This window comes from Lutra lutra, chromosome 6 (genome assembly GCF_902655055.1).
Source record: "Lutra lutra chromosome 6, mLutLut1.2, whole genome shotgun sequence".
Lineage (NCBI taxonomy): Eukaryota > Metazoa > Chordata > Mammalia > Carnivora > Mustelidae > Lutra > Lutra lutra.
The window spans coordinates 7016339-7031516 of record NC_062283.1 but is presented as its reverse complement, the minus strand read 5'-3'; the positions used below and the strand labels follow the sequence as shown (position 1 = coordinate 7031516).

Genomic DNA, 15178 nt, shown 5'->3' with positions numbered 1-15178 from the left:
CTCAGATGTGCCCTGGAAAGGCCAGTCCGTTCCTAATGGAGTAATTGAAGTAGAGTGTTGGGTTCTTACTCCTGGAACTTCTGTGCCTTTTGGTTTGGGACAAAGGGTTTGACTCTTGGGGTTTCCATTTCTAGACTGTGTGCCATCAGGACAGGCCCGTCTTGGGAGCACAACAAACCTACTTTTCCCAGGTCGCATATACCCCCAGGGGGAATCGCTTCAGAACCCTAATTCGAGGGCTGTGTCCCTGTGTGGGACCATCCTTCTTTGAAACAGAGCCCCTCCTGCTCCGTCTGTTGCTGGTTGGCTGGCCAAAGGCTGATGAGGAGTTGGAGAAGGGGATGGTTGGGGGGGGTGGTGTTGAGAGTTACCCTACATTTGCAAATCCTGAAGTCAGACCTTGACGGGGAAAAGCACCCAGTTTCCTCATTAAGCTTCTGTTTCACTGACCCACTTCTCTTCCATGGCCCTCACTCATTCCCAGTCTCCAAGAATGTGGCCCCTTGGAAACACTGCGAACCTTCTCCTCATGCTTCTACTTACAGTGCTACTAACAAGCACACAAGTGCCTATGGATTTGCTTAGGGGACATGGAAGAGGAGTAAACAGGGTTCCTGTTGGACCTGGCATTGGCCTTCACTCCCTGTTCCCTTCCTCCCTGAGGGAAGGCACCACCTGTGAGTTCCCACTGGAGACTGGCCCAGGGCGGGAGCTCCTAGAGAAAGAGAATGCATGACAGACAGGACGGCTCCTACGTGTCTCTAGATGTAAGGGAGATATAACTGACAAAGCTTGGACTGCAAATGAGAATGTTATTTGCAAAATAACTTCCAAAGTATTATTTGAACAGTTACTCACCACCTCAAAGAGGAGTTACCAACCTCATTGCTTGAGGACTTTTCTGTCTGTTTATATTTGAGCATCTTTGGTGACCTGAGCACTAAATTTTATTTATTTTGGACCCTTTTAAAGTCTGGTGGTACTAAGATAAAAATATTGGGGCGCCTGGCTGGTCCCCTCGGTTAAGCGTCTGACCCTTGAGTTTGGCTGGCATCATGATCTCAGGGTCGTGAGATGGAGCCGTGCTCAGCGCGGAGTCTGCCTCTCCCTCTCCCTCTGCGCACCGCCCCCCAGCTCGTGCTCTCAAATAGAAGTAAGAATACATTTCAATAGCTTCACTCCCTCTGGTGCAGGGGAGCAAGGATGTTGTGTGTTCTGATGCAGTGGCAAAATGGCATACAGAAAACCCCAAACGAAAAGAAGGGTAGACCTTCCGTGGTGGGACCACAGGGCGTCCCTGAGAAAGTCTTAAGAGCAAGAGTAGACGTAGGGGATGACGAGAACCAGAGTGAATGACACAATTGGAAGAACTGAGCTCAGAAATTGCAGAGGGACGTGGGGGCTGAACTCGGGGGAGCTGAATATACCATGAAGTGGATAAAAGCAGAATCTCGGAACCAGACTCTGTGCCCGAGGCACAGAAAGGTACGGGTTTTGCTGGGAAATAGTGCCGGACAGAGTAGCATGGGACTTCACTGGTTATTACTCCATTCCATCCTGTATGCCCCCGGGATCTGCTTCATAGGACGGGAAGGTGGGATGTGCATGGTTGAACGGACCACGTGCCAGACGGAAGGATGCAGGGGGTGGGGAGCTCCTTGAAATGGAGAATGAAGAAAGCGCATGAAAGTTAGACATCGTATTTTTGACGAGTAGCTATATAGCATTTGGGTACATGGCATTTTCTCCATCTTCACAAATTCTTCTCCGTCTCTAAATAGCGTACTCTGATTATATCATTTCCCTGCTCAAAATCCCATAAGCCATTTCCTGTCTGTGGACTGCTGTCCAGGATCTCAGCCTTGCCCTTGTAAAAGCTCTTCATGATCTAGGTCCACACGTGGGTTAAACTGAAATATAGAGCAAGCCCCGTGCCTATACATAGAAGGCAGGTAACAACTATTGGTCCCCATACTGGATATGACTGATTTCCATCCAAATTCCATCTTTTCCTCCTTCCTTTATTCTAATAGAATCCTTGTTTCATGCAGAAGTCCCACTTAGCCCACACTTAGGGACACATCTCAGGAGAAGAGGGAGGCCCTGATTGGTCTAAGAATAATCATTTTGCGATACACTGGGAACACAGTTTGGCCAATGAGGTGTGAGCAAAAGTGTGTTGGAAGCCTCTGGAAAAGATTTCCTTACTTATCAGAGAGTGTCAGGGAGAGGCAAAGTCTGTCTTTGGATGTCGCATCTTTGGCTCTGATTCCTGGAAATAAGCCAACCCCCAGGACGGAAGAGCCCAGACATGGAAAGAACCTGGGTCCTTAACACATCCCCAAGCTCCTGAAGCAAGTGACTCCCATGTTGGCTCTACCTCTGCAGCTCCGGTGACATGACTTGATATGATGATATGACATGATATATTATATGATCTGATATAACGCCTCATCCTAGATCAGAGTCCGCTTTTCAACCGCTTGCTGGTAAGAGCATTGCACACAATCTTGTTCTGCTCTCATTTTCTGTTCTAGCTTAATTCCAACCTGGATCTTTACACCCCAGGACTCCCAGCCAGAGGCATCCTTGCTTCCCTGTCAGTGCCTCCCCATAACTCCCTCCCTCTGCCCAGCTACTGAAATCCTCGGTCTTAAAAACCTTATTGAAACGTCTTTCTTGATAACCCACACTTTCCTTCCCAGGTGCCAGAAGGTTCTCGGTCCTTTGAATTCCAAAAGCCCTTTACTTGTCCATTTCTTCAGGCGTTTCTCATATTCATCCCAGTTATTTTGGAGAATCATATGTTTATTCTGATTGGAAAGTCCTGGAGAATAGTGGCTCTCTCATACGTATCTTCGTATTCTCCTCCCTCATGGAATAGAGTCTGTGTTTAGCAAAAAGCACTGAGACTTGTTGAACAAATCAGATATTGCTAGACTGATTTACCACCCACCCTCTGAGAACTCAACAAACACTAATTGGTGGAGTAATAAAGTAAGAACACTAATTACACGGCTGATCTTTTTTTTTTTTTTTTTTAATGTCAACTCCATGTGAGAAATGTGCAAAAATGAAATCTCAAGGATACGGTCCCTCTGGTAGGTCTGACTGAGTGAAATTTAATGATAACAATTGAATGGCATTGTACACAATGGTATCCATTCCCTTGGAGAGCTCTTTACATTTAAAATGCAAGTGTAAATCACCTAGAGGGCTTGGTTTTGGTTTTCCAGTTGAGTGAGACAAGCAAACGCCCAAATTTCTAGAGCAAATTGAAACAACAAACAAAAGACAGGGCAGAAATCAACCCATCTAGGAAACATTGGCTCATAAGATTTATAATATTAAAATAAAGCCAACAAATTAGGAAACTGCCATCTTGGGTTGAGACAAAGGTGATATTCCATACTGTGAAGTGGTAATAGAATAATGACTCTTTACTTGCAGAAATCAGGGTCATGAAGCTTGAATTTCTCTTTTCTGGGTCTTTTAAAACAATGGCATCATTTGCTGATCTCTGACTGAAGCCTCACTATAAACATACAACCCTGGTTGGAGAGACATTTTAAACTTCATCATATTTTATTTATTTTAATTTGAAATATTTTATACATGCAGAAAATTCACAGAAGATGAAATTTCAACACCCCATATCCCCAGCATCCCGACATGATAACATCTGGCCAAGTTTACAATATTTATTTCATATTTTACATCTCTTCCTTTTATATGATACTCAGAATAAAATTTCTGCCCAAGCTGTGAATTCACTCAATCATTATGATTTTTTGAGTTTGATTTTTGACATAGGCAAAATTTATAGAGTGAAATGTACCATCAATGAGTGCAAGTCCAATGGCTTCTGACAGACATAGACACCTGTAACAACACCCTAACAGAAATGTACATTTTCCTCACCCTATAAAGTTCGTTTGTGCCCTGTTGCAGTCAATCATCCTTCAAAAAGCAAATCCTATTCTATCACAATAGATTATTTTTGTGTGTTCTTAGATGTCATTTAAATGAATTCATATGGTGTGCAGTGATTTGTGTCTGACAACATAATGGGTTTAAGATTTATCTGTGTTGCTGGGTGTTAGTAGTGGTCTTTATGTTGCTTAGTGAATTCAATTCTGTGACCATGACACGACTTTACCCATTCTCCTGCTGGTGGACTGTAGAATTGTTTCCAGCTTGGGATTGTTATGAATAAGTTGCGACGAACATTCTTAGGCAAGTCTTCCTATGGATAGATATTTTTAAGTTTTTTTTTATTTAAGTGTAATTGGCACACAATGTTACATTAGTTTCAGGTATATACCTTAGTGATTTGATACGTGTGTATATTATGCTGTGTTCATACAAGGGGAACCACCATCTGTCCTGTTACATCACTGTGACAGTATCATTGACCGTGTTCCTCATGCTGTGCCTTTTATTCCTGTGACTTCCTCATCCCATAACTGGAAGACTGTATCGCCCAGTCCCATTCGCCCATTTTCCCCAACCCTCTGGCCCCTTCTCTCTGGTAACCATTCGTTTGTTCTCTGTATTGAAAGGTCTGATTCTGGTTTTTTGCTTGTTGATTTGTTTTGTTTGGTATTCGATTTCACTTATGAATGGAATTGTATAGTATTTGTCCTTCTTGGTCTGACTTATTTCACTTAGCATAACCCTCCAGGTTCATCCATGTCTTCTCAAATGGCATGATCTCACCCTTTTTTATGGCTATCTTCCATACTATTCCTGTGTGTGTGTGTGTGTGTGTGTGTGTGTGTGTGTGTGTGTTTGTATCACATTTTCCTTATCCATTCATCTACTGATGGACACTTAGGTTGCTTCCACGTCTTTGCTAAACAATGCTGCAATAAACATAGGGGTGTATGTATCTTTTCAAAAGTGTTTTTATTTTCTTTGGGTAAATATTCACTAGTGGAATTATTGGATCATATGCCATTTCTACTTTTCGTTGAGAAACTCCCATACTGTTTTGCACAGGGGCTGCACAAATTTACATTCCCATCAACAATGCAAGAGGATTCGTTTTTCTCCACATCCTCACCCACATTTGTTATTTCTTGTCACTTTGATTTTAGCCATTCCAACTGGTGTAAGGCGGTAGCTCGCTATGGTTTTGATTTGCGCTCCCCGATGATGAGTGATGGTGAGCAGCTTTTCATGCGTTTTTTGGCCATCTGGGTGTCTTCTTTGGAGAAATGTCTATTCAGGTCCTCCTGCCCATTTTTAAATCAGATTGCTTGGGTTTTTTGGTGTTGAGTTGTATAAGCTCTTCCTATGTTTTGGGTATTAACTCCTTATCAGATACACCGTTTGCAAATATCTTCTCCCATTTCGTAGGCTGCCCTTTTTTGTTGTTGTTGCTGCTTCCTTCATGTGCAAAAGCTTTTTATTTTGGTGTAGTCCCAGTAGTTTATTTTTGCTTTTGTTTTGCTTTCCTGAGAAGACATTTAAAAAATGTTGCTAAGGTCAACATCATAGAAATTACTGGGATGCTTGGGTGGCTCAGTCAGTTAAGCCTCTGACTCCTGATTTTGGCTCAGGTCATAATCTCCGGATTCTAGGATCAAGCCCCGTGTCAGGCTCCACAGTCAGCAGGGAGTCTGCTTCCCTGCCTCTCTCCCTCTCCTTTTGCTCTTCCCTCTTCTCACATACTCTCTTTCTCTCTCAAATAAATACATATATATATATATATATATATATATATATTTTTTTTTTTAAGAAATTACTGCTGGGGTGCCTGGGTGGCTCAGTGGGTTAAGCCTCTGCCTTAGGCTCAGGTCATGATCTCAGGGTCCTGGAATCAAGCCCCGCATCAGGCTCTCTGCTCAGCAGGTAGCCTGCTTCCCCCTTCTCTCTGCCTGCCTCTCTGCCTACTTGTGATCTCTGTCAAATAAATAAATAAAATCTTTAAAAAAAAAATTACTGCTTATGTTTTCTTCCAAAAGTTTTATGGTTTCAGTCTCACATTGGTTCCTTAGTCCATTTTGAGCTTATTTTTCTGTACAGTGTTAGAAGATGGTCCAGGTTCAGGGCGCCTGGGTGGCTCAGTGGGTTAAGCATCTGCCTTCAGCTCAGATCATGATCTCAGAGTCCAGGGACTGGGCCCTTCATCAGCCTTCCTGCTCAGTGGGGAGCCTGCTGCTTCTCCCTTTCCCTCCGCAGCTCTCTCTGCTTGCGCTCACTCTCTGTCTCTATCAAATAAATAAATAAATTCTTTAAAAAAAAAAGTGGTCCCGTTTCATTTCTACATGTAGCTATCCAGTTTCCCCAGCATCACTTATTAAAAAGACTGTCTTTTTCTCACTGTATAGTCTTACCTCCTTTGTTATAGATTAATTGACCATAAAAGTGAGGGTTTACTTACGGGGTCTCCATTCTGTCCTTTTAATCTGTGTCTGTTTTGGGACCAACACCATACTGCTTTGATGACTACTGCTCCATAGTATATCTTAAAACCTACCTCCACCTTGTTCTTCTTCTCAGGATTGCTTGCGCTATCTGGGGACTTCTGTGGCTCCATATCTACTTGAGTATTATTTGTTCTAGCTTTGCAGAAAATGCTGTCGGTGTTTTGATAGAGACTGCATTGAAGTTGTAGATTGCTTTGGGTAGTATGAACACTTTAACAAGACTAACTCTTCTAATTTATGAGCATGGATATCTTTCCATTTGTCATTTTCAATTTCTTTTATCAATGTGTTGTGGTTTTGAAATATAGGTCTTTCACCTCTTTGGTTAAATTTATTCCTAGGTATTTCATTCTTTTTGGTGCAATTGTAAATAGTATTGTTTTCTTAAATTCTCTTTCTGCTACTTCATAATCAGTGTATAGAAACACTACCAATTTATGGGTATTAGTTTTGTATCCTGATACTTTACTAAATGTGTTTTTTACTTCTAGTAGTTTTTCAGTGGAGTCTCTCAGGTTCTCTATGTATAGTATCGTCTCATCTACAAATAGTGACAGTTTAACTTCTTTACCAATACAGATGCCTGTTATTTCTTTTTCTTGTCTGATTGCTATGACCCAGACTTCCAGGAGTATGTTGAATAAAAGCGGTGAGAATGGATGTCCTTGTCTTATTCCTGACATCAGAGGGAACCCTTTAAGTTTTTTACCGCTGAGTTAGGATATTAGCTGTGGGTTTGTCATATATGGCCTTTCTTATGGTGAGATATGTTCCCTGTTTTTATCATGAATAGGTTTTGAATCTTGTCAACTGCTTTTTCTGCACTGTTGATATTAACATATTATTTTTATCCTGTTTTGTTGGTGTGGTTCATGAACTTGATTGACTTGCAAATATTGAACTATCCTCACATCCTCAGAATAAATCCCATCTGATTGAGGTGAATGATCTTTTTATTCTATTATTGTAAGAAGTTTCCTAATATTTTTGTTGATGTTTTTTTCATCTATATTCACCAGGGATGTTGGCCTGTAGTTTAATTTTTTTGCAGTGTCTTTCTCTGCAGTGTCTGGTTTTGGCGTTCATGGTCATACTGGCCTTGTCGAATGTGTTTGGAAGCTTTCCATCCTCTTCTATTTTTTTGGAATAGTTTGAGGAGAATAGGTATTAACTCTTCCTTAAATTCTGGGAGAATTCACCTGTGAATCCACTGGGTCCTGGACTTTTATTTTTTTGGTAGTTTTTTGATTACTGATTCAATTTTGTTACTGGTAATTGGTCTGCTCAGATTTTCTATTTCTTCCTTGTTCAGTTTTTAAAGATTGTATGTTTCTAGGAATTTATCCATTTCTTCTAGGTTGTCCAGTTTGTTGGCCTATAATTTTTCATAGTATTCTCTTATAATCCTTTGTACTTCTGTGGTGTCAGCTGTTACTTCTCTTCTTTCATTTCTTATTTTATCTATTTGACTTATTTCTCTTTTTTTCTTGATGAGTCTGGCTAAGGGCTTTTCAATTTTGTTTATTTTTTCAAATTACTAGGTCTTGGTTTCATTGATTCCCCCCCCCCTTTTTTCTTTTCCTTTCTTTTTCTTGGTCTCTATGTCTTTTATTCCTGCTCTGATCTTTACTATTTCCTTTCTTCTACTCACCTTGGGCTTTGTTCTTCTTTTTATGGTTCTTTAGGTATAAGGTTAGATGGGGTTTATTTGGGCGTTTTCTTGTTTCTTGAGATAGACCTGTACTGCTATACACTTTCCTCTTAAAACAACTTTCACTGTGTCCCAAAGACTTTGGACCATTGTGTTTTCATTTTCTTTCGCCTCCATGTATTTTTTCTTTTTTATTTCTTCTCTGATTGCTTTGTTGACCCATTAGTTGTTAAGTATCATTTTGTTTGGTCACCATGTGTTTGTTTTTTCCAGCTTTTTTCTTGTGATTCATTTCTTGTTTCATACTGTTGTCATAAGAAAAGATGACAACAATGGTATGATTCCCATCTTCTTACATGTATTGAGGATTGTTTTATGGTCTAATATAGATATATTCTGGAGACTGTTCCATATGCACTTGAAAAGATTTTGTATTTTATTGCTCTGGATGGAATGTTCTGTATATATCTTATGTTCCTCAGACCCAATGTGTCATTCAAAGACATTGTTTCCTTTTTGACTTTCTCTCTGGATGATCTATTCACTGATGTAAGGGAGATGTTGAAGTCCCCTACTATTGTTGTATTACCATCAATTTCTCTCTTTGTGTCTATTAATATTTGCTTTATCTATTTAAATGCTCCAGTGTTGGTATTTAGATATGTACAACTGTATGTTGTACATACAAGAAGATATGTATATCTTCTTGTTGGATTGATCCCTTTACCATTATGTAATGCCTCCCTTTGTCTCTTCTTGCAGAATTTGTTTTAAAGTCTATTGTGTCTGATATAAACATTGCTACCCTACCTTTTTTTTTTTCACTGCCATTTGCATAGTGAATATTTTTCCATCCCTTTATTTTCAGTCTGTATGTGTCTTTAGGTCCAAAGTGAGTCTCTTGTAGGCAGCAGATAGATGAGTCTTTTTTTTTTTTTTTAAATGCATTCTGCCACTCTGTGTTATTTGACTGGAGCATTTAGGCCATTTAATGTAATGTAATTATTGATAAGCATGTACTTATTTACCATTAAAAATTTTTTTCTAGTTATTTTTGTAGTTCTTCTTTGTTCCTTTCTTCCCTTCTCTTGCTCTTTTTTTTTGTAATTGGTGAGTTTCTAGTATTATGTTTGACTTTCTTTCTCTTTATTTTTTGTGTTTTTGTCATAGGTTTTGGGTTTGTGGTTACCATGATGTTCATATAGCATCCTAAATGGAGAAGTCTATATTAATTTCATGATCATTTACGTTCAAAGACATTAGAAAAAGAGAGAGAAGGCTTCTTTTTCTTTTTCCCATCTTTTCCCTTTTTACTCCCTTCTCCAGATTTTCTGTATGTCATATTTTACATCTTTTTATTCATAATATTCTTATGTCTAATTATAGCCATTGCTTTTCTGCTTAAAGAAGTTCCTTTAACATTTCTTATAAGGCAGGTTTAGTGGTGATAAACTCCTTTATCTTTTGTTTGCTTGGGAAACTCTTTACCTCTTCTTTAAATCCAAATGATAATCTTGCCAGGTAGAATATTCTTGCTTATAGGTTTTTTTCCTTTCAGCACTTTAAATGTATCAGCCTCGTCCTCCTAGCTTACAAAATTTTGTTGGCTGGCTAGAGTTATGGATGTATATGCTCGTTACTATTCTAAACCACAGTTGTTTTTCTCATTTAATACAGAAAAGAAAATAATACTAATAATAGAAAAAAATGCAAGAAAAGAAGAAAAAAGTAAAAAAGAGAAAAAAGAGAAAGAAAAAGGGAGAAGGAAAAAAGGATAGAAAGGGGAAAAAATAACAAAACCGAAAAGAACAAAATAAAACAAGACAAGACAAATTAAGAAAATTTTTAAAAATCAAGTTAAAAAATTTTAAGCCTTTTAAATTAAATTTTAAAAAGGGGGCTGGTGTAGACTTGCAAACCCTGGGCTTGCTGAGGTCACAAGCTCACTGTGAAGACCAGACCCACCTGTTGTGGTATCCAGATCCTGCCCTGGTCTAGGCTTTGAAGGTGGGGTGGGGGCATTAACTGTGTAGTTCCCCAGCCCCTCTGATCTGAAGAGCTTTCCTGCAGCTCCTCTGCTGCTTGGCAGAGTTCTGGTGCTGTCTCTTTTATATGCTAGTTGCTCTCATAAACTGTGACTTTTTTTTTTTCTTTTTTGTGCCCAAGGACAGAGGAATCCATTCCTGGTCCCTGAGTACTGTCCCTCCCAACCGAAGTTCACGGTGTCAGAGATGAGGGTTCCCTTTGTCACTGTGTCTCTGTCTCTCTTACTGTTCTGTCTTTGGGTGTTCAGAAGCTGTTCAGTCAGCCCTCCGTTCTTCTTCTGGAGGAATTGTTCTGTTAATAGGTATAATTTGGTGTGTTGTGTAGAGGAGATGAATTCAAAGTCTTCCTACCTTACCATCCTGAACAGAGCTGTGGATTCATGTTTTTGTGGAGTTTCTCATTTTTTCATTGTTTGGGTTTGTTCGTTTGTTGTTGGTTTTAGTTAAATACCTACAATGGAATTGCTGAGTCATAGGGAGGTAGACTTCTAACTTTATAAGACACTGACAGATGCTTGGTGCCCCCTCATTGTGGTTTTAATTTGCATTTCCCTAAGGACTAAGATTGAGCATTTTAAAAAATGCTTATTTTCCATCTGTTTTATCTTCTTTGGTGATGTGAATGTTCAAATTTTGACCATTTAAGAAAATCAGGTTGTGGTTTTCTTATTGAAACCCATATTGAATTTGGAATATTTGAATTTGCATTCTTACTGATTTTTATGTTCTGGACACTGGTCTTTTACCAGAGATCTGATTTGCAAGTGCTTTCTCTCAGGTTTTTAACCTCTTCATTTGTTTCTTGTAAATGCAGAAGTTTCTAATTCTGATTAATGTATCAGTTTGTGCTTTGATGGGTCTTGCTTTTAGTGTCTTAAGAAATCTTTGCTTAGGGTCGCCTGGGTGGCTCAGTGGGTTAAGCCGCTGCCTTCGGCTCAGGTCCTGATCTCCGAGTCCTGGGATCAAGCCCCGCATCGGGCTCCTTGCTCAGTGGGGAGCCTGCTTCTCTCTCTGCCTCTGCCTGCCTCTCTGCCTGCTTGTGCTCTCTCTCTCTCTCTCTCTCTCTCTCTCTGTCAAATAAATAAATAAAGAAAATCTTTAAAAAAAAATCTTTGCTTAAAAAAAAAGATAAGAAACCTTTGCTTATTCAAGGTCACAGAGATGTTCCTCCGGTTTTCTTCTATAAGTTTTAGAGCTTTTGGTTTAATATTTAAGTCTATGACCCATTGTGATTAATTCTGTACATGTGTGAGGTAATGGTTGAAGTTCATTTTTTTTTTGCATATGGATATCCAATTGCAAAAGCAACATTTATTGAGCATCTGTTTATATTTTAGGTATTTCTCTTTGTTTTATTTTTAAATAATAATAATCTCTGCTGAGCAGAGAGCCTGATGTGGGGCTCGATCCCATGATCCTGAGACCATGACCTGAGCTGAAGGCACAGGCTTAACCCACTGAGCCGCCCAAGCACCCCTCTCTTTGTATTTTTTTAATTGTTGCCCTAGTGTTCATATTATATATTCTTAAGTCATCACAGTCCACTTAAATTAATATCATACCACTTCATGTAAAATATGAGAATCTTGCAATGGTGTAATTCCATATACCCGATTCCGCTCTTTATGAATTGCCACATATTTTACTTCTATATATATTATAAAATTTACAACCCAGTGTTGTTATAAAGAGTCGACTTTCTTTTAAAGAATTTTTTTGAATTTCAAATGGCAGTTGTTTTTTTTTTTTCTTTTAACTTACCACATATTTACTCTGGTAGTATTGATTTCTCTCTGTACAGCTAAGTTTCCATCTGTTATCATTTCCCTTTAGTCTGAAGAACTTCCTTTAGCATTTCTTGGAGTGAGGATCTGCTGGCTATGAATTCTCTCAGCTTTCTTTTTTCTAGCAATTTTTTTAAGATTTTATTTATTTATTTATTTGACAGACAGAGATCACAAGCAGGCAGGGAGGCAGGCAGAGAGGGGGGGAAACAGGCTTCCTGCTGAGCACAGAGCCCAATGTGGGGCTCGATCCCAGGACCCTGAGATCATGACCTGAACCAAAGGCAGAAGCTTAACCCACTGAGCCACTCAGGCGCCCCTCTAGCAATTTTTTAAAACCTCATTTATGAAAGGCTGTTTTCACTGGCTGTAGAATTCTAGGTTACCACTTTTCCCTCTGTGTTTTATAGATTTCATTCCATTGTTTTCTGACTTTCATTGTTTTCTAGGAGTAGTAGTCATACATAATTCTTATCTCTGTTCCCTGATAGCCAATGTTTCTTTCTTTCCCCTCTGACTGCTTTACAGCTTTATCTTTGATTTTTATTTCTTTGACTATAATATACCTAGGTATGATTTTCCTGGTGATCAATGTCTTTTTATCAGTTTTCAAAAATTCTCAGCTACTATTGCTTTTTTTCCCCCCCTATTCTCTCCCCTCTCCTGTTAGATCTTCATTTATACTATGTTAGATGACTTTATATTGTCCCACAGGTCACTGAAGCTTTGCTTATTTTTATTTGTCTTCTTTCTCTGTTCATCAATTTGGAAAATTAGTCTTGAGCTTTCTTCAAGGTCATTGGCACTTTTTTCTATAGTGTCCAATCTGCTGTTAAGCTTATCCCATGGATCTTTTATTTCAGATATTGCGTTCTTCAGCTTAGTATTTCCATTGGCTCTTTTTTATACTTTTTTTTTTCAAAGATTTTATTTATTGACAGAGATCACAAGCAGGCATAGAGGCAGGCAGAGAGAAAGGAGGAAGTGGGCTCCCCGCCAAGCAGAGAGCCCAATGTGGGGCTTGATCCCAGGACCCTGGGATCACGACCTGAGCTGAAGGCAGAGGCTTTAGCCCACTGAGCCACCCAGGCACCCCTTTTTTATACTTTTTATATCTTGACTGAGATTCCCCATCTCTTACTTCACATTTATCTATGTTTTATTTCACATCCTTAAGCATATTATAATGTTTTTTTTTTTTTAATCTACTTCTGTTAGTCCTAACATCTAAGTCACTTCAGGATCTGTTCCCATTTTCCCCCCTTGATTATAGATCATACCATCTACTTCCTTGAAAGTCTATTAATCTTTGATCGCATGCTGGACATTGTAGAGGATACCCTCCTAGGGAGAATTAATTATGCTGTCTTCTTTTAAAGGGTTTTGAGTTTTGTTTTGGTAGCAGTTACATAATTAGTCAATCTTGATCTAGTCAGATGTTGTTTAAGTTTTCTTAGGGTGGCCTTTTACTATTTTAGTTCTGTGTCCTAGGGTATGGCCCTTCCTCTAGGATATAGATTTTACTCTATAGATAGGGGTTTGTAGTTTCCTGATCTAATACCTTCTGCTTTCAGTGAGGATTCTCCACTTGGACTGGGCCACAATCCCAGTGTCTTCAAGCTCTGTATGATCTCTGATATCTCTCTTCAACCCTCAGCCTCCCACCAGCAGGATTCACAGAGTCAAGACCAGTCCATGCACATCTCAGGGGAATCTTCATGCAGATTTCTTGGGCCCCAGCTCTGTATAGCTCCCTCTTTTCTCTGGCTATGCCTCTACCAATTCCAACTGTCCTTAAACACTTTTTGAACAATAGCGGTAATACTGGATAGCTCTTTCTTATTTGACTTTAATGAGAATTTCTTTAATATTTCATTATTTGTTACTTTCTAATAAATATTCTATCTTGTTTAGGAATTCCTTTTCAGTTTTATTTTACTTAGAAAGTTTACTATGATTGCCTACTGAATTGCATCAGTTGCAAAAGTATAATCCTATATTTTCCCCTTACTTTATTAATGGAATAGGTTATATTGATAAAAGTCCTAATGCTCAGTCATTCATTGATATCTGTAATAAGTTCTTATTTTACATGCTCTTAAGTATGCTTTTCAAATGTTCAGTCCCTTAGCATTCAACTTTTGAAGTAGAATAATATGTTTTAAAATTTAGAATGCTATTAGGGGTGCCTGAGTGGCTCAGCTGTTAAGCATCTGATTCTTGATGTCAGCTCAGGTCTTGATCTCAGGGTCATGGGTTCAGGACCCATGTTCAGCTCCACAAGGGACATGGAGCCTACTATATATATTTATATGTAAATATATATAATACTATGTATATACACACACACACACACACACAAAATATATAGCATATATATATATTCTTTAAAAAAAAGAAAAGAAAGGCACTTACTAAGTTTCATTCACTTTGGTTTACTTAAATGTACAAAGGCAAGTTGATTATTAACAGCAAAAAGTAGTTTGTACTGCATTTCTGTACTTGTGCTTTTAAGACGATTGCATATTTGTTTCAACTATATTGTAGCATAATTGATGACAGCTGCATGTTAGAGATTAAGCTGATATCGTGAAGTGACCAGCATTTAGAATCTTAAGCTCTGCTGCTGATAAACCAAGTGACCTTGTTTAAGTCATTGCTTTAGTTACCTTCTTTGTGAAAGGGAGGCGAAATCATATCTACCCTGAAAGGTTATGGTTACTGTACAATGTTAGTGGCTTTTTTTTTTTTTCCAGAATTGCTCCACTATATTTTTCCCCCTGACCCTTTTTTTCCTTTTTTTAAAAAAATTAAGATTTTACTTTTGGTAAAACAGTTTAAGGTTCACTGCAAAGTTGCGAAAAAGGTACAGAGATTTCCCATATCGCCCCTGTCCCCACACATGCACAGGCCTTCCCCATTACCATCATCCCCCACTGGAGTGGTTCATTTGTTACAGCTGGTCAGCCTTCATTAACAGGTTATGACAACCCAAAGTCCATAGTTTACGTTAGAGTTCATTCTTGATGTGATACATTCTGTGAATTTGGACAAATGTTTGATGACATGTATCCACCATTATGATATCATACAGAGTTTACTGCTTTCTGCTCTGTCTTTTCATCCCTTCTTCCCCCAAACCCCTGACAACCACTGGTCTTTTTACTGTCTCCATCATTTTGCCATGTCTGTCCTTTATTACCAGTGGTCCCTAAGGCCTACACAGCAGACATCAGACATTCCCTCTCTAGGAATGGGCTGTGG

General features: G+C 39.0%; 1 long non-coding RNA gene across 1 annotated transcript; it reads right to left on the bottom strand.

Moving 5' to 3' along the window:
• Positions 1-3661: 3661 nt before the first annotated feature.
• On the bottom strand, positions 3662-14949 carry LOC125102888 (uncharacterized). The gene is made up of 3 exons (XR_007128222.1): positions 14839-14949; positions 11892-12035; positions 3662-4246 (listed from the first exon to the last, which is right to left on the bottom strand). It is a non-coding gene; the product is annotated as an uncharacterized LOC125102888 (long non-coding RNA).
• Between the last annotated feature and the right edge of the window lie 229 nt (positions 14950-15178).